This window comes from Podarcis liolepis, assembly GCF_965112155.1.
Source record: "Podarcis liolepis genome assembly, chromosome: 5".
Taxonomy (NCBI): Eukaryota; Metazoa; Chordata; class Lepidosauria; order Squamata; family Lacertidae; genus Podarcis; species Podarcis liolepis.
In genome coordinates, this window is record NC_139556.1 from 42,811,735 (window position 1) to 42,836,599 (window position 24,865).

General features: G+C 42.0%; 1 protein-coding gene and 1 long non-coding RNA gene across 2 annotated transcripts in view; one reads left to right on the forward strand and one right to left on the reverse strand.

Moving 5' to 3' along the window:
• The window catches only part of STK32C (serine/threonine kinase 32C), a 160,140-nt gene that overhangs the window by 25,999 nt on the left and 109,276 nt on the right, over positions 1-24,865 (forward strand). The gene's annotated exons all lie outside the window — the stretch shown is intronic.
• On the reverse strand, positions 21,508-24,149 carry LOC310707574. Its single transcript, XR_014526594.1, has 2 exons — positions 23,351-24,149; positions 21,508-22,127 (listed from the first exon to the last, which is right to left on the reverse strand). It is a non-coding gene; the product is annotated as an uncharacterized lncRNA (long non-coding RNA).

The following is a 24,865-nucleotide window of genomic DNA, read 5'->3' on the forward strand; positions in this document are numbered from 1 at the left end:
ATTCAATATCCTGCGCCTGAAGTATTGCCAAGTTCCTTCCATGCTGTGTTGGTGCAGCATTGTAAGTTCCCACCAGGTGTGCACTCAAGTGGCAAAGTACAATACATATGTAGGTCTCTGCCTCCATTTTCTAGTTTATGGTGGTGGCAGCAAGGCAGATGGAGAAGCCAAGCCAACATTTCTCACTTGCCAATGTGCTTTGATGCAGAACTGAGCCGGGTATAGGGCGGTATATAAATTCAATAAATAATAAAAATAAAAATTTATCAGCAGACATTTCTCTCTCTCACAGAACATCCGAGATTTTTCTTTTCCTCACTTCTCTTTGCAGAACCTTCTCCCAATTTTCTCTGCCATGTTTTGCTGATGGCCACCAGCTCCTCTCTTCTGCCTACAGTGCCCCAGAAAGACAGTAGGCTTGAGGGCACTGTAAAGGCTACAGAATGGTATCCAGGAATAAAAGCTGTGTTTTTGCCATCTCTAACAGTGAGCCATATCCTCAAGAGGCTTCACTCCTCTAATCCCCTTGAAGAAATTCAGTCATATGGTCCTCGCCCCCAGTTTCTCTGTCTAAAAATAGAGGAGCAAATTTTGAGAAACCATTTAGGCACAGCTCTATTTCAGGGTGATTCATACTCAGGTTTTTTTTTGGGGGGGGGGGTTGTTTTCCCTTTGCCTTTGGGCTACAGGATTATTATTAGTAGTACTTGTAGTATCATTATCATCATTATTACATTTATATGTAACCCTTCATGAGCAAGTCCCAAGGTGGGTTATCATTTAAAATTCAAAATTACAAACAGTTTAAAGAGATGAAATCCACAGGGATAGGGTGGGCCTGGAAAACACTCTTCCCCTAGATTATGGCTGGATCTAGACACATCAAAAAATCATTTCAGGAAAACACATTTGAAACTTCATAAAGGGGAATCACGTTGGCGAAAGATGGGACTCCACAGCGTCATCTGGTGTCACAGTGTTATAACACATTTAAAACACTTTTTCTTTACCAATGTAGCTGAGTCCCAGGGTCTCCTAAAGTTTGGGTCTCCAGCTGTTTTTGGGGACTACAACTCCCATCATCCCTAGCTAGCAGGAGCAGTGGTCCGGGATGTTGGGAATTGCAGTCCCAAAACAGCTGGAGACCCAAGGTTGGGGAACCCTGCTGTAGGTTCTCAGGTGCAAAGGAGCCAGAAGCAGGAAATTGCCCTTCTGTTTCCATGGCAGCACAAAAGCTAGCCCAGGGATTAATCTTTGCCATTGTCTTCCCTGTGGGGAATGGCAGTGGTGGGTGCTGACCACTGGGGCAGGTGAAGGGTGGGGCAGCTAACAGAAGGTAGAGCTATGAGTAGGCAGAGCTAGAAGTGATGATAGGCAGAGCACAGTTGACCCAGAAGCACACACTATATGAGGTGGTGGTAGACAGAGGGAGACTAGGGACTGGGGGTGTATAATGAACAACGAGGGGGAGGAAATGGGGAGGCTAAGAGATGGAGGGAGGAGAAACAGAGAGGGGCTAGGTGGGAGAAAAAGTCATCATCACCATCCGTTTATTTGTCCACCACTTCCCCACACCTAGACAGCATCTTAAAAAGTAGAGACATCACCTTGCCAACAAAGGTCCGTATAGTTAAAGCTATGGTTTTCCCAGTAGTGATGTATGGAAGTGAGAGCTGGACCATAAAGAAGGCTGATCACCGAAGAATTGATGCTTTTGAATTATGGTGCTGGAGGAGACTCTTGAGAGTCCCATGGATTGCAAGAAGATTAAACCTCTCCATTCTGAAGGAAATCAGCCCTGAGTGCTCACTGGAAGGACAGATCATGAAGCTGAGGCTCCAATACTTTGGCCACCTCATGAGAAGAGAAGACTTCCTGGAAAAGACCCTGATGTTGGGAAAGATGGAGGGCACAAGGAGAAGGGGACGACAGAGGACGAGATGGTTGGACAGTGTTCTCAAAGTGACAAAGATGAGTCTAACCAAACTGTGGGAGGCAGTGGAAGACAGGAGTGCCTGGTGTGCTCTGGTCCATGGGGTCACGAAGAGTCGGACACGACTAAACAACACTTTCCCACAAAATTGTGCCCAAAGTGGCTCACATAAGAATTCAGAAAGATTATGTTAGAAACAATTATAAATATTATCAACAGATAAATACACACACACATACATAATCAAGTTCGTTTAAAACAATACAAGCATACCGAATTGAATTTAACAGCTAAAAACTGAACAGGACAGAGAATAATGCCTAACACGGAAATGAAAAATAGTACACAAAGCCCCCACATGCTCCAGATCCATTGCAGGGGGTTGGACTAGATGATCCTCTGGATCCCTTCCATTTCTATGATGCACCTCTTTCCAATAGCTTGGATCCAAGATTCAGTCCTCAGACACCCAAGTCAGAAGACAGCAGCAAAAGTGTGTGTTGAGAAGGAAGCCCCAAGTCAGTTTTTATTGTTACTCTATGTTTTTGAATGAATACTTTATAGCATTAATTAGAATGTTTTATGTTTTATATATATGATTTATATATGTGGTATATAAATCTTACTATGAAAATGAGATTAATGGTGGAGGAGAATGAACAAGACAAGGGCTGGGAAGGAGTAGAGCTAGTGAGGTCAGGGCAAGGGAAGGGAAGGGACTAGGAGGGAACAGAAATAGAAAGGCTAAATGGGTGGGGGACTTTTTGTGCTGTGCTGCAAGAATGGAAGTTGTTTTCTTCAAGCACAGCAGAGAAACCAAAAATCTTGTCATAGTTCCCTGACCTTGTTTCCAACCAAAGCAACACAACCTGCTTGCTCCTTCTGTCGCTTTCTGTCCAGACTCTGAAGCTCTACTTTGGCTCAGCTTCTCTCTTTCAGAACAAAACTACAGTGAATTTGCCTGAATGCACCCTGAACAAATTCTGATCCTAATAAGGACACCCATCAGAGGGCAAAATGAGGGGGACTATTTGGGGGGGGGGGAGTATTTCAGAGTGCTTACAGTAGACTGGTTGTGAGTGTTGGTCTGGATCAAACCACTTTATGTAAATTGCAATAAATTGTGATTTTTTAATTTTAAAAATATTGGTCAATCTCAAGGAAAATAATGCCGTTTGGAGGATAGGTGCATCTTATTTTTGCTACCTGAAGACTAAATAGTCAAGGCAAAATAAAAAAATTCCTTCCAGTAGCACCTTAAAGACCAACTAAGTTAGTTCTTGGTATGAGCTTTCGTGTGCACGCACACGAAAGCTCATACCAAGAACTAACTTAGTTGGTCTTTAAGGTGCTACTGGAAGGAATTTTTTTATTTTGACTATGGCAGACCAACACGGCTACCTATCTGTAACTGGAACCATGGAAGGCACCACATTGAGCCGCATGAAATGGAAGTCCATGGTATCTGAAGAAGTGTGCATGCACACAAAAGCTCATACCAAGAACTAACTTAGTTGGTCTTTAAGGTGCTACTGGAAGGAATTTTTTTATTTTGACTATGGCAGACCAACACGGCTACCTATCTGTAACTAGTCAAGGCAAGTTAGAGGTGACATTATAGTATTTTATAGAATTATGCATGGCTAGTGGGTTGGCACTCATTAACACCAACTGAAGCTGAATGTTGCAAGAATGAGGGACAGATAAAATAATACACACAGCACTTAGTTGAACTATGGAACTCAATCCCACAGGAGACAGTGATGGATACAACTTGGATGGCTTTAAAAGGGAATGAAATAAATTCATGGAAGATAAGGCTATGCTTTACCTCCCAGCTGCTGGGAACGACAGATGGGGAGAGTCTTCTTGGGCTTGGGACCCACTTGCATGCTTCCCACACGCATCTGGTTGGCCACTATGAAAAGTCAGGGAAAGGCTGTAATATGGCTTGAGAGCAGGTCAGTCAACTGCACCAAGAGAAGGAGGGGCAAGCAGAAAACAAAAATACACTCTGTCGTAAGCTGATCTTTCATTCTAGGGAATTAGTCTGACCTATTAGATTTTTTGGCAGGTTGGTTTAAGCCATGGGTTAAACTAAGGCCCCGGGGGCCAGATCCAGCCCAACCACCTTCTCAATCCAGCCCATGGACGGTCTGGGAAGCAGCGTGTTTTTACATGAGTAGAATGTGTCCTTTTATTTAAAATGTATCTCTGGGTTATTTGTGGGACATAGGAATTTGTTCATTCCCCCCCCCCAAAAAAAATATAGTCCGGCCCCCCACAAGGTCTGAGGGACAGTGGAATGGCCCCCTGCTGAAAAAGTTTGCTGACCCCTGTTTAAGCCAAAAACAAAAAAAATCAGTTCCTGATGATTGGAGCTAGATTTCAAGCAAGAGACATGGTGGAAATACTGACCCAAGACCAGGTGTGTCATGATATATTTGTTAACAACTCCATCCTTAGGCAAGCGTGGAAGTGCAACAGCTCTCACTGTTCTTGCTCTAGCCAGGTTTTCTCAGCAGAATATTTGCCACTATAATTTTTTATTACCCCTTTACCTCTTGGACTGTTTAATATAATGATGCCCTTTTTAATAAAAATCTGCCAATGTGTGCTCCTACCTCAGGCAACCAGTCCAACGGGAATATTTAGTGCTTACAGACATGCCATTAGGTAGAATATGGGATTTCCGACTAGGACTGGGGAGACCTGGGTTCCAAACCTCACTTAGCCCTGAAGATCACTGGGTGACCTTCTACACAGGATTGTTGAGAAGATAAGGTTGGACAAGGTTTAGGTGGGGACTCCTTGAAGGAAAGGAGTACAATACGTAACAAAATGTTATATGCTTTCTCTTGGTTCTCCAACCAAATATGAAACTGAAGATTCATGTTGCCTAGTTAGGTAGATTGATCCAACCCTGTCCAGTTGAATGTACAGTGGTACCTCGGGTTACATACGCTTCAGGTTACAGACTCCGCTAACCCAGAAATAGTACCTCAGGTTAAGAACTTTGCTTCAGGATGAGAACAGAAATTGTGCTCCGGCGGTGTGGTGGCAGCGGGAGGCCCCATTAGCTAATGTGGTGCTTCAGGTTAAGAACAGTTTCAGGTTAAGAACGGACCTCCGGAACGAATTAAGTACTTAACCCGAGGTACCACTGTACTGTGTGTGCTACATATGCACACAGAGGAGAGCAAAGGGAAAAACCGTGAGGGATCAATAGGTTGGCAGGGGTGAAAAAAGGACCACAAAGGTCAACCTTGGTTGCTCATTTAGGAAGGAAGGAATGCGGGACACAGGAAGGACCACTAAGGTCTTGGAGTGCAACCAAAGCTCAACTGGCGTATTTTATGCATTTTCTATAGTTTAACCCATCTTATCTGTGACAGGCAGCTTCCTATGTACTCCTGTTACCAATTGGTACAACAACCAAGTGGTAAAGATTTGTGAGTGCTGGAGCCCTATGACAACTATAAAATAAAGATAGAAAAAGCAGCATCAGTGCTACATGGCGAATTCTGTAGGATCTGTGAAAACTTTTCTTTTCAAGTTAGATTCCCCCCCCCCTTTCCTTCCCCCGCCAGCACTGTTTCTTCACTCTTTAGCATGAACACTTTCGAAGCACTGTGTAGCAAATGTGTTACAAAAGTTTCACACTCTGCATCGGCGCATATTGCAAACACCCACAAAGCAGTACCATGACAACTGAACAACACTGAAACCTCCGCCGGAGCGTTCCGCCATGATAAAGTTCACCAGGTTGTCTGAATCGGTTTGACCTTTTGGCTGCTTTCGGTAGATACTGTTGTCGCTTCAGACTCAATTAGCCAAGCAGAGCTCAGCTGTGAATTGGAGGGCTGCCATGAAATGTGCATTATGTATGTAACATTAATTTACTGACTCATCCTTTCCCATTTTCTCCGCAGAGGGCAACTGTTAATGTTTCTTGTGAAAGAGTGTTTATTAAATCCCATTGTATAACAATGGGCTAAATTACCTTGGAATGTATGTGACATAATCCACTGGAAACTATAACTTGAAGGAAGATGCTTGTTTAGCCCTGAGATCTGTATACTGGGAAGGGCACACTGGGAAGCGAGTGATGCAGCTAATCTGCTTGTTTTAGATGCATGCAATTAACATAATTTGTTTATCATTTTCTTGACTGCCAAGCTACAGATGGTGGACAGATTGCTTTTTCTCCTCCTTGTGTCGTTTGCAGTGAAACTGCATACCCCAAATGTGAGAAACCTTGGTTCAACCTCCATGAAAATTATTTGAGACAGGCTTAGAAATCATGCTAGTTGTACACCATCACAAACGGAGGGTTCTTTGTACCTTCATGTTTGTTTCTCGGTTTTTAGCCCTCTTTGACATCAGTTTTTCAACTCTATGTCTGCTACCATGAATCTAGAAATAGACTAAAAAAATAAACAAACTGAGTATCTCAGGATTCACACCAGGAATTCTGATTTGCAAAAACATGTTCCATCAGGACTTTGGTTTTTATGTTAGCAGGCACCATACTGTAGGACACAGTTGACTAACCTATAGTCTCCCAGATTTTGTTGGACTCCAAGTCTCATCAGCCCCAGCCAGCATGGCCAATGGTCAGAGGTGATGGGAGTTGTCACAGGTTGGCTATTTCTGCTTTAGATTATGGTTTAAGAAAATAAGAAGTAGTAAAGAATATAATCACTGGCACAATCCAATGAAAGTTAAGCACTTTTATATTCCACTAATTTGAAGGGGACTGAGTGTGGCATGCAGTTTGCTTCCACCACTGAAATCAATATGCCTTTATATAATTCGTACATTGGTTATAATATATATCAAGGTGAGCACAGGGTCCTCATGAGAAATTTTGGACCAAAGGAAGCATACTCATGGCTGTTGATCTCCCCTCCTAGCTTCCAGCCCATGCTTTGCCAAATTGAGTACACACTGCCCTCACATTTTCCTCAGTTTTTACTCGTCTGGCACCTTCATTGCTTATCTTTAGAGGCCAGCCAAAAACATTCCTCTTCAACCAGACAATCAGCTGATTAACATTGTAAGGCTTTTAAAACCTGCTTGTGAGAGGGGACTATTGGTTTGTTTTTGTGTTATTCTGTATTTTGTACTCTCATTTTGTATTTTTCTGTTGTGAACTGCTCTGCGGTCTTTGGATGAAGGGCAGTATACAAATTTTAATAACAATGACTAGTCTATCCAACATATCAGAAAATGGAACTTTGGTATATAGACTATGACATCAGTTTTGCATATATTTATTTCCTCATTGGTTGCTTCAGAATGCATTCCACACCACCGCCAAGCATATTACGTAATCTTCAGTAGCACAATAAAGTACCTGAGGATTTGCCCTTGACCTGTTTACTTTCATACATCATTGCACCCTTAACTGATGATGAATACGGTTTGAAAACTCAGCCTTTTGTTTTTGTTGTCACGGCAGGCTGAGTATTAACTTTCAAGTCAGACACTCATGGTTTCTGAAAATGGTGATGAAGGAGCTGATGGTGCCAAGGTATTTGCTGTTGCAAAACCTGCCAGGAAACCAAATCATCTGATACATTAAGACAGATCAAAATTGGCGGTTTAGCAGCTTTCCAGTAAAAGTGCCAGCTGTGGAAAGTTGCAAAGAAATTGGGCTTCTTCACCCACCCCACCTCCATCCATGAAAATTGTGATGTGCCAATCATCTTTATTTTTACATTGCGTTATATTGCTATGGCAGCTTTGTTTGTTCACACTATATCTATACACACATGGCAATCTGTGTATATAGCCTTGTTGGGTGCTTCCTTGTCTGTTCTAAAAATACAACTGGTCCGGCTCTTGTTTATATTAAAACCGCATGATATCATTAGGAAGTATAGCAGTGGGGGTGCAAGTGCCATTAAGACCCCCTCAATGGTCCATTATCATGAAAGCACACCATGCACAGGGTCCTTATTTAAACATAAAGGCTCTAGTCATGAGCAGCAGCCAGAAGCCCTGAATGGGAATGTGCATCCATATTGGCATGAAAAGATGCTTACAGCCAGCTCACCTTTATGAATAGCCTGATGCATGTCTGAGGCAGAGTACCTATAAGGTTTCTAAAAAGAAAAGGGTTAGCTTATTGAACATGGCAATTAAAAAGCAACCAACCCCAAGTTCGGACAGAAAGGCTTCTGCACAGGACACGGGGGATAAGCCTTATGGTGAATGGGTGGAATCCTTTTATGAATTGAGAAATGCATTGATTAAGGAGATAAAGGAAAATTTGGATAAGACAACAGATAGATTTATAGCCTGAATGCACAAAAATACTGAAATGGTGACAGAACTGATTATTAAGATAGAACCAGTGACAAAGAAAACAGAAACGGTGGAGGTCTTGATGTAAGGGCTGGAGGTTTTTTTTTGAAAAATGGAAATTGTGATTGATATGAAGAAATACCAGGGCAAGAAATATCAGGGCAGATATGGATGACATGGGTGGTAGACAGGGAATATTTGGGAATGTCTTGATGGCTGAAATGAGGCAGAAATTACAGCCTCTGAGACTAAGAGGAGACTGAGGAAAGTGAGCAGGATTTAAAATCAGATTTAACTGATAGTCGCCTTCCAGTGAAATTTAAATACTGTATGCCAAAGTTAGGAAAAAAGAATGGGAAACACTTAGTGTTATGTGCAACATAATGTAAATAAATTGATACATTAGCAGGCTCAGACTTCACACTTGCAATCAGCAACATTTGGATAAAATTAGAAGAATAAGAATTGATGAAGTATGTGTAAGGAAATGCAGAAGAATTTTGTTAATATAAGGAACCAGAAGAGGGAATGGAGGGAAGTTATGAGGTCTAAAGAACCTCAAAGATAAGGTTTTGAAATGTTTTTGTGAATGGGGACAGGGACGGGGGATTTTTTTTTTGGGGGTAGTTAATTGTGGAAATTAATTGTGAAAAAAACCAATAAAAATTTATTTAGAAAAGAAAAGAAAAGAAAAGAAAAAGGTTAGTGACATGCTGATGCTTCTATTTGCATTCTGGAGACAGACTGCATAGACAAAGGCCCCCCGCAAGCATCCTTTCTTCACTGTTTCCACCCTCCAGAGTTATCCTTGATGTGCTCTAGGTGTGCATGAACAGGAGCATCAGGTTATGGTGTCCCTGAGGGGTGTGCTGTTGTATTAACATACTTAAAAGCATTTATAAACCACTTTAAAATTTCAAAATCTCTTAATTCCTCTACAATATCAAAAGAATAAACAATATTGTTGAAACAAAAAAATAACTTAAAACAGTCAGATTTAAAAAAGGAAATTCAAACAAAATCAGGGTCCAATCTTACAGAGAGGGAGAAAAATGCACAAAAAACCCCATTTGTGGATGTTGGTGTGCTGTGAATGGGTGCGGAGTTGCACCAGTTTGTATGTGTCCTTGCAAAATGACTTGAGTTGGTGAAGGTTTTCTGCATTTGCTTCTTTCCCCCTGAATCCAATGGGTGAGATTTTTCAAACACCAGCTCTGTGGTTAATGTCAAGTTGCACCATCATCAGGGATAGAAATGGGGTCTGAGGGGGAATAAGATCTGGCACAAGTCTGTTCCTTTCCTGTCTTGGCTGTGCCCAACCACACCTCCACTCCATTTTCAGCCTTACAGTAGTGGAATTGCAGCAGCATAACCGATGTGCCAGCATAGGGATGTATAGTCTCCTACCTGGGCATCTTTCCACAAGGGCCAACATTGATGCCAAAATCCAGCATAGCCTGAGCTCTGTGAGTGCGGCTTTCTCCCAATTGAAGTGCAGAGTGTTTGAGGACTGGGACATTTGCAGGGAAACCAAAACGCTTGTTTACAAAGCTATTGTACTAGCATCCTTACTATATGCTTGTGAAACATGGACCACTTATAAACGCCATCCCCAGCTCCTCGAAAGATTCCATCCACGGTGTCTCTGAAAATTTTTACACATCACTTGGGAAGACAGGCGAACTAATACCAGTGTACTGGAAGAAGCAAAGATCGCCTGTGTTGAAGCAATGATTCTTCAACATCAACTTCGTTGGACTCATCATGTTGTGCGGATGCCTGATTATTGTCTTCCAAAGCAACTACTCTCTTCCGAACTTAAAAATGGAAATGCTGGTGGTCAACAAAAGAGGTTTAAAGACTGTCTCAAGGCAAATTTTTAAAAAGTAGTATAAACACCAACAATTGGGAAACACTTGCCTTCGGGCGCTCCAATTGGAGAACAGCCTTTACCAAAGGTGTCATGGGCTTTGAAGACACTCAAACTCAGGATGCAAGGGAGAAACATGCTAAGAGGAAGGCACGGTTGGCAAATCCACACTGTGATCAACTTCTGCCCGGAAACCAATGTCCCCACTGTGGAAAGACATGTGGATCCAGAATTGGCCTCATCAGTCACTTATCGGCTCATTGTTAAAACCATGTTTATGGAAGACAATCTTACTTAGCTATGTATGAGTGATTGTCAAAGAAGAAGAATAGGCCTGCCGTCACAGTTACATAAGAACACAAGAAGAGCTTTGCTGGGTAAGGCCCAAGGCCCATCTAGGTCAGCATCCAGTTCTCACAGTGATCAACCAGGTGCCTACAGAAAGACTGCAAGCAGGGCCCAGATGCAACAGCACTTGTCCCCTCCTGTGTTCCACAGCAACTGGTGTTGAAAGGCACCCTGTTTCCAACAGGGGAGGTAAAATATAACCAACATGGCTGGTTAGCCAATGCTAGTCTTATCCTCCATGAAAGTTGCAGGGCTTCCTTCTCTTTTGCAGCCCTTTGGTCAGCATACTGCACCCTTAATATGGAGTTTTTAATGGTAAATATCTAAATCATTAGCACTGACTGAAATGAAATTTCAGTTGATAAAAGATAGATTCTGAATTGCAACCTAATTAAATGTTAGCCTTCAAAATTAATGTATTCTTTCTGAAGATTGCCTTTAAGCTTTCGTTGCATTAAGTCAAATTGGTTTTTACTTTGAGATATATGTTTTTCTGCTCTCTTAGGAATAATTGGAATTGTTGGCTTTGACTTCAAAATTAGATAGATTAAACCATAGCTCTTATGCGAGAACAAATCAGACCTTTTCAAAGTGCCTTTCTAATGTGCTTGTGACTAGCAAATGAGACTGAATTTTATTTTTCCTTCTAGGGAATATAAATCACTTGCATTGGAAGGTAAAAAGATTTTTTTTTCCAATACACCGAACGTGTTTCTGATCATATTACTCACTTCTCTCTTTCATTTGGAGGAAAATGAACTCGACGTGATAATTGTTAAACAAATTTAATGGTGCTTCACAAATCAGTGGGACATTTTCCCCTTGAGTAGCAAATAAAGTTTTGGTCTCATGATGGATAAATCTAAATTGAGGACTGAGGTTTATTTCACTCCAAACAAAACATGATTTGAAGCCACTTTTGGCTTACCAATCATGGTTTGTTTGAAGGTAACAAACCACAATCCCAGGTTTTGGAAAAAATGCTAAATCAGGGATTGCAGATTGTTCCTGCCACTCATATTTGGAAAGGAGCAAAGCAGGAGTGATCTTTGCATTAGTTATGGTTTGCTCTGGCATGCAGACTTGGCCAGTAACAGTTGACAAATTCATGGGAGTAATTTGGGCTATGGATTTGCTTCAGTTTCTAGAAAAGCAGAGATGAATCAGAGTATTAGGTATTTTAAAATCATGATGATTTGGATGGAAAATAAATACAGAGTTGCTTTTTGTCCTTTTGCATGTCATAGGACATCTACTGAAATGAAAACAGGCTGTAGAATTTACCTGGGAAATTACTGCCTTGGTGAAGTATACCGTATAGTAATAATTTTAGTTATGAATTGTCACACTCAAGTCAATTCTATGACCCACCAATTTCCATCAATAGGGAGTTGAATATTGTCTTATATCTTGTGAAAAAAAGCAAAAGGACCAATTTTCACCACCGTTTTTTAAATGCATTGAAGACACCCTGTGCAAATCAGCTGAGTTGTCAATGCAAGCCCTAGTATTATCTTGCCATTAGCATTTTTAAAACATCGTGTTAAATTCAAGGAAAATAGTCCTAGATACAATCAATACCACCTTTCTGTTGTTTTCCTGTCTCCATCCATCTTGCACACAGCAGTTGAAAGGATGAAAGTGGTATTGAAATATACCTTGTGGTCCTCTTGGATATCAGATTGTTTTGACTATCAAAATATAAGGACTCCTCTTCAGTCGATTTCTATTTTGAGACACTAATCAAGGAAGAAATGTAGTCAGAACTGCTTATTATGAAACGTCTGGTAATTGTGGCACATTTTTTTCCTTCACACAATGGAGGAACACTTCAGTCTCCTTGTAAAAAAATAAACTAAACTAAAACGTTTTATCAACTTCTAGAACAAAGGGCCGGGCAGCACATTCCTATTGTAGCCTAGAAAACATTTCCTCCAGGGACCCTCTCCTCATTCCTTCCAAGGTGGTGAAGGATTGGTTCTGCTTTCTGGGAAATGGGGATACTTCTTCAGTCACCCCCCCATTTCTTACAGACACATCTATCAGCTGTGGCTGTGTTAGTTTCTGAACAGCATCCTGGGCTCTGACTGATAATTGGAAGGGGCCAGCTGAATTCATCAGATGAGCAGAACCAGAGAAAGAGGTACTAGAAATCGACACCAGTCCTAGCATTATGACCAAACCTGAACCATAGCTTGAGCTCATTGGATCAGGGCCCCTTGACTCAAAGACTCTTGAGTCAGGATCTTCTGAGTCTGTAAGCTTGGAAACTGTGCCTGCCAACAAGAAAACGACCACTTCCTCAGCAGGAACTTGCATCCCACTGTTGACCCAGAAATTGTTAGACAGGAGGAGAAGAGTGCTAGGTTCCAAGCCAGAGTCCAACCTGTTTCGTGGCTCCTAGTCATGATGGCTGTACTCTGCCTACCCAGTTGGAGGCAGCAATGCTTCTGAATACCAGTTGCTGGAAACAGGCAGAGAGAATGCTCCGGTGCTCAGATTCTGCTTGTGGGTTTCCCACAGACATCTGGTTGGCCACTGTGAGAACAGGATGCTGAACTAAATGGCCTATTGGCCTGATCCAACAGACTCTTCTTACATCCTTAGGCCTTCTTCTTCTGTGAGAGGTTTATCTGGTCCCAGAAGCATAAATCCCTTCAGTCCCCTTTTAGACTTTGTGGGTACGAGGTGCTCACTTGGAGCTTTCATTGGACTCAACGTGACTCATTGGCTCTCTTGTGGCAGGCAGGACAGTCAGGAAATCGTGATGTATCCTCACACCTCCCTGAGGGTGGTATTCTTGCTGGGTGGGACAGGCTTATAGAAGCACCTTGCTCTGAGGCAGCTGAATTTTCAAGGCCCACATTGCCCTCTCTTGCAACGAGATACTGTGCTTTGGCATCTAGTTGCAGCTGTACTCTTTGAACTGCTCCTGCAAACTGGCAGCAACTATCCAAGAGGGCAATTGAAGGAGACTGTCCTAGTTGCAGAGGTAGCAGGATTCTAATTTTCATTGTGTTTCAACGTAGAGAATAGAAAGGTCTAGACAAGGGGAACTGGGAAAAGCAGCAGGCTGTAGAATATCAGTGACAAAGTCAAGCCTCTTTTTGTGTGTGGTTGTTTTATTCATCCACCGAGGATTGTAGACTTGACAGATAAGGATGGGGAAATTTTCGTAGAGGACACTTAATGGGTCTTAGATGCTACAGGATGACAGGAAGAAGATAATAAAAACCCTCCTGGGAGATCAACAAATAGATGTGAACCAGGTGAGCCTAATTACTATGAAATGAGTAAGATAAGAGGCTCACCTACAAGTAAATTCAAAATTAATTAAATCTAGTTGGATCTCCAGTTCTTTTTGTCTGACAATATCTTATTAACAAGAGGCACTTACAGTACAAGCCTTTATATGCCTACTCAAAAAAAGCCCTATTGAGCCCAACAGGACTTACTCCTAAGTAAGTGAATATAGAATTGCAGCCATAATTATTAAAATATAGGTCTTCCATATTCAGTATTACACGCTTCCCAATATACTGAGCAGTGGTTTTCAGACTGTCTTCTCCTCTTGTAATGTAACACTTCATTTTTCATATTCTCAATACGATGAATAGCCCAAAGCTGTCTTCTTCCTAGTACATGAGGTTTTGAGCAACAAAGTATTTTTTTGAAGTAAAGGCTGTTGGAGGGGTGGAATATCATGTATCATGAGGTTATTCCCACTCAATTAATTTGGAAGGAAAAGGGAATGACCTCTCAAACATTGTGATTGCTTGCTCCAATCTTACGGTTTCCCACAGCCTCGAGGAAGACATCTATTTTTAAAAATGTAATTGTTACGAGGCACCATCTGCCAATCATGCCCAGATGATGTGCCAAGCTACCACCTTCACATCACCATGTCCACATTCCTTGTCAGCTAGCTGAGATATTTCATTATGTCTGTGCTGCTCTGCCCACAAGCAGGTGGGTAGGAATATTCTCACTTTGCTGTTCCAGTCTGAAGAATACATTAGGTTGCAGCTGGTCATGTGACAGAATTGTTAACAATGCTGGGATTATTACGAAGCTTCCTGAGCAAAACCCGCTTCTTGCTTCCAAGTGGTGAAGGGCAGGCTTTCAGAGCTGAGCTGGCTGCTATGTGCTCACCTGGGGACCCAAGTGGCAATCACATGACAGATGCTAGTTGAGGCAATAATTGTATCCATCGCTGTTTGTTCAGGGAGAGAATACAACTGGTGGCAGCTTCTGCTGCAGCCAAATTAAAAAAGATCAGAATGTGCCTGCATTGGAATAGCCAGACGCAGCTGGGGAAACAGTTTAACTCTCCGCATTCAGTTGTACTGGTCAAAGGACTGCTAGCCGTTTGCTGGCAGGACTCCTGTGCCTTTTAAGAGCATCAGGACACGTAGAACTCAAGCAGGTGAAGCTTTTTTCTAGTATGGAGATGAAATGATGGGAGATGCTTTACTTGCTGCAGTTCTACATTCCAGTCAGCTATTAAAGGTGCAAGAGCTACACCCAAAAAACATGATGCCAACTCTCCTGATAGGAGGCTACTTCAGTATAAGGTGTATGAACATTGCCAGACTCCTGGCCTCTCTATCTGCTTTGAATTGCATGGCCTCTTCAGGATCCCAAACAAGGGTTTTTCTGAGTTCAACTACCAGAAAGTGCCAGGTATTGAAGCTGGTACATTTATGCTAAAACCTCAAGCACTGAGTGATGGGCCTTAACTTCCGATCAGTTATTTTATTTGACACAACACTGGCCCTTTTTAGATGTGGCACTAGGCTTGTTCACATGTTAACACTGAACACAGGTACAAGCTGTCTCTACACCTGTTTGGGAGATTCATATAGCTCAACTGAGGTGTGCAGAATGTACGCTTGTTGAATGTAAGAGGTGAATAACTGCATGAATATACAGCTCAAACATTTGTGAGCGCAAGCATGCAGATTGCCCACTAGTTGAACATACCATGTGAACTCCCTCATTCTCGACTTGTTCAACCACAGCAAGCTGAGAAGTGTGTTTCTACATGGCTGTCATGAGGTGCAGGAAGAGGAAAAGCAATGAAACTCCTTGCTTGGGTTCATGAGTACATTCCTGTTTTCCCCCAGCCATTTGTTGCTTTGGGTCTTACTGCTTAGCCCCACTATCAGCTGCATGGAATGATCCTAATTGGGATTCCCAGTTGCTGGATTATGGAAATGCCTTCTCCCATATCCTGCATCTGAGGTCCTTACAGTCAGCAAGGGAAGCTCTTTCTGTTGTCCTGCTGGGAGGTGATGTGTGTGAGATCGCTCTCTGTTGTAGCTCCCCTGGAAGTCCAGACAGTGGTGATGCAGATGGCTTTCCATCTGCAAGCAAAAACATTCCTTCTGGCATTTGGGGGAAACTAGCAGGCCATTCTTCGACTCTAGTCTGATTAGTTTTTCACATATGCATATTTCTTTGTACAATTGTTCTTTATTCTGGGAACACCATGAGGGTGGAAGGGCAGACTATAACACTGGAAAATAGGTACCGGTAAGTAAATAAAACTACAGGCATAAAATGTGTTCTCAGTGCCCTGGGACACACATAGTCCATGTCAGGGTACTGTATGGATCAGGAACCCCAGCACCTCAGAACACTTCTTTTATATTACATTACTCACAGCTCTCCTAGTTGAAAAGTTTATTGCCAAGTTCACACCCAGAAGCAGAATGTTCGTTTCTTGAAGGAGACCTGCCTCCTCAAATAGTGCATTGCAAACTCTTTTTATAGTGAAAAATAGGTTCAGTTGAAAACTTGTGATGCATACCTCCAAAACTGGTATAAGAAAATGGACCATAAATCTCATAGCTTTCAACCACCTCCCTCTTAGGCTTTAGTACAGAGTTTGGGGAATTGGATCCATCTGACTGGCTGGCTGGCTGGATCCTGACCTCCCCCAATGACAGTGCCTGCAAACTCTGCTTTCAACAGGGAGCTGTGTCTTTACCTGCTCCATAAATGATGCTGAGGGTAAGGCAGGTGCACAGAACTTTGGGGGGGGGGGTGGATCTTGCAGGCCAAATCAGAACTCGAATTCCAGCCCCTGCTTTAAGCCAGATCTGAAAAGCTCTTAGCAGTTTACAGTTCTCAGAAGAAGTCAGTGCGTACGCTGTGCCTGGTCTGAAGCTGAAGAGATGTGTATGCCTAATGCACTTGAAGCAAGTGATCAGTAATGCCTGGTAATTGTTCTGAACTTTCCTGAGAACCAGGGCATGAAAAAGGGATGCTGGGAAAGTGAGAAAGTAGGAGGGGAGTTCAAAGGAGAGGGAGTGTGGGTGGGAATGGAAGACGGATGAGAGAGGAACCAGCACAATGTTCTCGTATTATGTCAAGATATTTCAGTGGGGAAATGCAGGTCTCGTTATTGAGGAGGTATAATTAATCCAACCCAGGAGAGTCTTACCACGCTACATGCAATGCAATGGGTGAAAAACTTAATGATTTTTATTTTTTTAAGTCTCACTTTCTGTGGATAGTCAGGCTTGTCCTTGCACTAAGTGGTGGAGGGGGTGCACATTTCTATTTAAAAACTAGCCTATGTGTATCTTATTAAGAATTCCTTCCTTGTCTGTAGCACTGAAACTATTTATAGTAATGCATGTCTTCATGGGAAGAGGAAAATGAATGAAGCTCCCCAGAGCAGTAAAGCACAGCGTTCAGGTGATTGGGGTTGCAGTCCTGTGAAAGTGTATACCCTGGGAGCCAGCCCTGTCAAGCGCAGTGTGTTTTTGCTTCCGAGCAGCAGGCTACATTTTATTCCGTGTGCTTTTCTGATTCCACCCCCCACCCCCGATTTCCCAGCACTGGCTCTTGAAGTTCACCCAGAAAGAGCCCGTGATTAATAACCACTTGACAAAATGAATGTTGAGCTGTGGCATATTTTTATGTTATTATCTGTTCTTTGGTAGTCCACTGGATTGATGTGCTTGTCATTTCCTTGGATCACAATATTTTGTACTCGTGTCGCACAACTACCTATTATTTGTGGCTGAAGATAGATTGAGATGCCAGAAAAATTGGTAAGTCAGGGGAGATGAGAGATAAACGGCCACCTTTGCTGTTGCTGAGCTTGTTTATGAGAACATAGGAGTTGGGTGGAGGTCTAGGCCAGGAGTGTGGAACTTTTTCCAGCCAGGGGGTTACGGTCCTTTCTGGGCTGCCTTCTTGGGGCCACAAACCAGTGGTAGGCAGGGCCAGAGGCGAAAGGAGATGGAATAACCAAGGTAAATGTTATATTTGTACAGTAGGCTGGTTTCTTGGTCGCTTGTGGTAGTATTGGTGGGCCTATCCTGGTGAGGTACTTGGGAGAGGGGCAGATGGCAGCAAGCTCAAAGGGGCAAGACATCTGTGTCACTAGCATGCACAAGCTGAGAGAGAGAGTGGGAGATGGCTTTGCTGCAGAGGTGACAGAGGTACACTTTCCTGGGTACCAATGGCTATTTGTAGGCAGCAAAAGAGAAATGGAATTAGCTACTCAGAGAAAGGGAGGCAGGAAGTGGGCACAGCTGGAAAGTCCCTGATGAAAAGCAGAGGAAGAGACATAGGGAAATCCTCTGGCTGGGTTTGCAAACACCCTTTAGGTTCTGAGAACTAGAGAACTTTCAACTATCGCCACCCCCAACTCAAGACAGAAATTGCCTCGGCTGTTTTTTCTCTGTGTGTATTTTTGGCGAAGTTAGAGGTGTCCTTTTTTTTGTTGTGGCCTCCCATCTCACTGGATATTGTCTGATCATTTAGAGCTACCCAGGAGATTTTGCTGTGTTAATTAATTGAGGCTCCTTAGCAGTATTAATGGCTCCAGCCTCTTTCCTGAGTATAAAGTTGAGTTGGTTAAACTAGGTCTATTGACAGGGGAGGTAATTCACTGCCTTTAATTGTCTGATTAGCTTGCATGCCGTCCTTTCTGTGGCTTCGAGTATGAAAATAAACACATATCATCATGCTCCCCCCCCCGCCTTTAAAGCACAGTATAAACAGAAAGGTAAGTAGTGATTGCTTCAAAAATAGTACTGACTCCAGTCCTATTGAGCTGTTTTGCATTATAGACACTGCAGAGGTGAATTGTCTGGTGGCAACATAGCTGTAACTCAGATGCCCAATATTTTACTTTCTTTTTACAACAGATTAAAAGCAATCAGATTCATGACTGCCAACAATATGCCCCAGGGGTCTACATGGACGCTGCCATGTGAAAAATGCTCCCCAACAGTGCTGACCCACACAGTTGTGACGTATGTCCGAGTACCACTGCCTTGTGGGTGGGGTCAAACATGGTTCTTTCTCACCCAGTCAGGATCTCTCCAGGAATGAGGGAGGATGTTGACTGCATAGGAGAAGAGACTCAACATCCACTCTGCTCACGTGGTTGTGAGCAAGTGGATCCAATACAACTCTCTCTCTCTCTGTGTATGTAGGAGCTTTAACATATATATATATATATTAATGATGTGCAGCTTGTCATGCTGAGAGAAAGCTGCACCTTCTGAAATTCTCCATCTGCATAGCTACTTAAAATTTGCAGCTGCTTTGAATCAAGTGAGGCCACTGGTCCTTTTAATCCAACACCAGTCTGTTCTGGTTGAGGTCTTTTCCTAGTTTTTTAGCCCAAGATCCTTTAATCTCTGTGGTGGGGAACTTCCAACCCACTTGGCTGTTTTTAATGTAGAAATATGTGATTGCTAGAACTGTTTTTACAGGTGTGATATAAGTGTTTTCCCCTAAAGCAATGTTTTTGGCCAGATAAGCAGTGACATCCAGTTCCTAGGGAAAGTGTGATTTAATTCCCCCATGAGCTAATGATTATTCATTTGGCTGGTTTCTGTTTCTGCAGGTGTCATGGGCCCAAATGGATAGTATGATGGACATCACTAGAATTTTTTTTTGTAGTGCAGCTCTTTTGTGTTCTTCCTCTAAACTATTCATGACCCCACCACAGTGCATGTAACAGCAGCTTAGTATGCTAAGTCACTCTGTAGCCAATTTCACATACTGTTTTCGTTTAAAAATCAGTAAGATAATGCCTATGATGTGCTGTTGTTTGCTCTACAGCATCCCACAATAAACTCCATTTGTGACCAGATCTCTACTGTCATTTTGCCATGTTTATTGAATGTATGCAGCATATTCTAGATTACATGGAAGTTCAAAGGGAATGCAGAAAATTGCCCATGAACAGGAAAAAATTACTGTGTCTGAAGAATCTGGTAGCACTAAAGCTGGTAACAGTGGCTTAATAAACATTGCTTCATTAAAGAAATGAAAAATATCCAAGGAACATAAGAAACTCTTCAGTTATTTCTCTAAGAAATGTGCTAGGACTTGGACTGGACTCCTGCAAATATATGAAATTCACATTTGCAAGGTATCTTTCACCAAGCAATAGCTCTGTGTATTGTTAAATAGGGTTACTTGCATATTGAAATTGCCTTCACTGCAAGCAAGGGTAGGAGGTAGAAGGGACACCATTAGGGATGAGTGTCCTTTCCCTTGCTCACTTCAGATTAGGACCAACAATTGTGAGCAAGCTCAGATGATGCATGATAAAGTAACATTCTAAATTTGTTGGTTGTTTTTGCCACTCCGCTAAACCCTTTACCTGTTGTTGTTGCTGCTGCTTTGACTCTATCTCTTGCCCCCCTTTTCTCATTTTTCTCTTTCTGTCCTTCTTCTCCCTTGCTCTCGGATTATTGGGGGGTTCAATTTTTCCAAGGCCACTGGAAATCCAAGCCGGCAGGGATCTCTGGGTCATGATGCTTGCCTTGTTTTTTTCAGATCTACATTTTGAGATTTGAACACTTGGCCATCCAACCTCTGCTTATCCTTGGCAATCCGTCACAAATGCTTTAGCTGAGATTCCTGCATTGCAGGGGGTGTGGACTAGATGACCCTCGGGGTCCCTTCCAACTGTATACGATTCTATGAATCGCAAAACTACACAATGTCCTTGCCTCTCTGCAGCCACGATTCCACCTGCTCTGCATCACCCCTCTTACAGCCCCCTCCCCCAACACATACACACACTTCTTCCAACAAACTTGCTCAAGATAACGAGGGGAACCTAATAGAAAAGCCAAGAGAAATGTGCCAGAATCTATACATAGTTCCTTTGTTTTGACAACTGGCATACTGTTTATGTTAGCACTTCCTTATGCATTAGTGAAAGTCTTCAAGTATGCATGAACCAACAGCAGTGTTTCAGTGAAGCAAGGCATTATGAGAGAGAAAGGATGATTCTTAGGGAGTCCTGTGAATTAAGGTCTTAGGTTGAGACTTGGTAGTCCTGTGAATTTAAGCTCTTAAGCAGATCTTGAAGGCAATACCTTTCCCTTCAGCTCCCTGTTCCCAGTACCACTTGGTATTCAGTGGCAAAGAGGTTCTATTTAGCTATCATGGCTATTAGCTATGAATAGGTCAATTCTCCATGGATCTGTCCAACCTCCTTTTCAAGCAATCTGACCCAGCGGCCATCAGTCTATCTTGTGGCAATGAATGGCCATTGATGAATTGTGCTTCCTTGGGAGAAACACTTTTATGTTGCCTGTTTTGAATCTACTGCCAACCAGTTTCACTGGGTGACCACGAGTTCCAGTGCTCCAAGAGTGGGGGGAGAAAAAATGCTTTTCATCTACATTCTCCAGGCCTCTTTGGAGGGAGTAGCCTCTGACTGTTTCTGACCAATGAGAGCCAGAGTCAGTTTGTCAGGTAGGTCACATATTTCAGGCACCCTTTTCCACCTTTGAATAGAACTGGATGGAAATACACAACTGCTTGGCATACAAGAAATGGTGGGGGTAAGAGATTCTTTACCACAGGAGGTATTTCAACTGAGGAAGTAAGAGGACATCCATTTCTGTTCCAACACAGCACTTGTTCTGTTCTGCTGCAGTTTGGCTGCTGCAAACACTATTATTTGTCTCACGGCCCACTATGGTAAAAATTAACTATGTAATCCTTACTTTATTCCATTTCATTCATTTCAATGCAAAGGAAACACCATGCAAATTGGGAAAAAAGTAATCTATTACCTTCCACTATATACCATTTGCAGCCTGAAAACAACTGATTGTATTTGCAGGATTGATTTTCATTTTGGACATTTCCATTTTCATCTGAATTCTCCGACCTCCCTAGCCTCCCACCCCTTGATAATTTTAGCTGCTGTTTTCTGTACCTTTCTCCACTATTAGCATATCCTTCTTGAGATGGTGTAAAAATCTTGCCTTCCAGGGGAGAAATACTTCCTCATGGTGGATCCATAATTGGCACAGACGTGCAAATCCCCAGATGAGAACAAACGTGAATTCTAATGCTCAGTCATGAATTCTGTGCCATATATTAACCCTCTTATAAAGGGCAGGTATTAAAATTGCAGTCTCGTATGAATCAGGAGAGCTAACCAGGGAAAACTGGAAACTCACTATTGTTAGTGCTGCTTCCTTATAGCATCTTATTGTCCTTGTATTGCATTTGCTGCCAGTGGTCTAGGCATCAGGATGATGAATAGCAGTTGTCGGCTTGCCACTTGATTAGATTCGAGTACAAGATGTATTCCGAACAGATCAAGAAGGGGTGTTTGATTTTTGTACAGCAGGGAATGCAAAGTCGTTGATGGAGAGGTTGCTAGCAGAAAGAGATAAAAGGACACCATTTGTCCCTTGTCCATATCATCAAGAGGGAAATTTCACACCTGATGAGGGAAAAAACCCACCTAGCCTCTTTCCAAAGCAGTGGAAGGAATTTAAGTTTTTGTAGGCAGACAGCTTGTCTGCATCGAAGTCCTATTGATTTCAGTTAAAGCCAGAATAGCTTCACAGTGTATACTGTGATGTTTGCTGTATTGACTCTGGTGTTTCTACAACAAATTTGTAAAGCATTAATTATCTGAGTCTTTAAACACCCGTGTACATGGGCCTGTTCACACTTCACATACCCGCTATGGGCATGTTGCAGGTCTGACAGGTGAAACACTGATATACAAGCAGCAGGCACAATATTCACAAATAAAGCCATTGTGTTAAAGCTTTGGTGTATTGAGTCTTCAAGTTATATATTTGCTTTAAGTGGATACAATCTTAGCATAGTAGCTACAAGAGCAACTTATATGGAGGAGATTGTTTGTAGACTCTTTTAATGGTGCTTAGTATCATAAAGGGAATTCTCCTTAATTTGCAGCAGCTGGAATCTCAACTTCTACTTCTTAAGTGTTTTAGGTTCATAGGTCTGCAGCTTCCTGGCTACCTTTGAGCTCATTCCGATTTTAATTCTCTTAATACCTCAGTGTTAGCCAGCATTCATGTGGATGCTATATTAGTTTCTGAGCCCTTTTAGAATAAGGATTCATATGAAGAAATTGGGATGGGAGGTACTATAAATCTAACTATGTAATATATATTTTTTTAAAAGAAGGGAGGCACCACTTTAAACATTTATTATTAAAATTAATACTCTACCTTCATAAAAAGAACTCAAGGCAGCATAATAACTTTACTGGGCTATAACACTACTGGGATATAACAGCACATCAGTTTCCTGATCAGAACTAGATTGCACATATTGCTCGAGCTTATCTCATATCTATACATATTTTGCTAGTATAATACTGTCTTGTCTTACTTGGGGAACATTGTAATTAATAAACTTTTATTAAAAGAATGCTTGACTTTGTACATCTGAACAGGTGATAGCCGTTCTGGACACTTGTGGATATGAATAAGGGTTAAAAATGACCAACAGTATATTTAGAAATGAAGCTTTTTATTTTTATTTGTAATGTGATAGACATATGCCAATCCAAGTGAAGATGCCACTGCTACTAAGGTTAGTCACTAATAAGTCCTACTTACTCTGAATCTTGGGGGAGTCTGTGACAGTTTTCTGTTCCCTACAGTGTGTGTAGGCCTAAGCCTCGGGTGATGCTATTTGTTTTCTCGGAGAAGTAGCTGACATTTCTATGAAATTCTTTCACTTTTAACAGTTCTTATCTAGGAAGCACATAGATATATGATGTTGTTGAGATGGTCTTTTTTATTATTAGTGACACTGATGTGCCCACAATCGGAACACATTTTGAGGGCTATTGGCTTTTAGGTATTTTTCAGTTGCTGACGGTTTCCACGGCAACATATACCACTGTTGTCAGTCTGAGGAAGCCAATGGAGGGAATTGCAAAGGATGACAAAATGCCTACTGTTATTAACAGAGGGAATGTACATATATAGATGCCTGACAGTAGGTATGGTCCACTCCACCCGGGAGCTAAGTGTGGCTGAAAAGCTACAATGTAGCTGTCCTGATATAGGTCTTTGGTAGGCTTCTTGCAGAAACATCATGACACCTTTTCATCAGTTTTAACCAAACTGAATTATAAGCTGATTGCCCTTTATTACAATGGGCAGGTTAGAGAGAAGTCTGGACAAAGGACCTGTCTATTGCAAAGACCTTGGTGGGGACATGCAATTTTGTCTTTCTAAATGGAGAACTGAGTTTCAGCCCTACCTGAGAAAGCAGGATAGTATATGAAGTGGGGACCAAGGCTATCCCTGTTCACCGTGATGCTAGTTTCTTAGGGAAACCTCCCCAACAGTTTGGCCCATTGCTACCAATTTACTATACCCAAGAAAAATGAATAGAAGCCATTGGTAACTAAATCTGCTCCTATGTGAATAGTTCATCATCTGGATACACTCTCAGTTCAGTTTCTTTTTTTCTTTTTCTTTAGTGATTGTAGAATGCAACAAAGAGAATGTTGTGAATTGGTTATTGACTCTCCAATAGGTGCGTGAAACGTTGCCTTCCTGTTTTAGTCAAACAATAGCAAAACAATCTGCACAAAACATGCACATTACTTAGAGCAAAATGTGAAGAAGTGATTGAATGTGAAGAAGTGATTAGTTGTCCCATTTCTTGTTTCTCTTAAGTTTTTTAAAAGTAGGCCTGGCTTATTCAAATGGTAATCACAGGCTTTCAGTGAGCTGCAAATGAAACAGAGATGAAGGTCCAATTCCCTAAATAGAAGATTTCAGCAGATATTATGTTAATTCTGGTCCTGCATCTTTTATACAAGAGTCAAGGTGCACATTGTGTGTGTGAGTTCTTTAAAGAGAAAATCTTGACTTGTACCCATTTAGATAATTGCCCCTTGTCATCAGGAAAATTGTAGGGATGGTATCTGTGTCCATGTTGTTTTGCTTTTCAGTTAGCTTGTCAACAGATGCTCTCGTGTAGGTGTAAGGGCGGGAGTGGGGAACAGTGGAAGGCAGTGCTTTCAGTGGCAAAGCAACAACTTGCTCTAAACTGAAAGGGCCTGATTTCATCGTGAGTCTTGGTTTAGTCATTTGTACTCACATAAATTTAGGAAA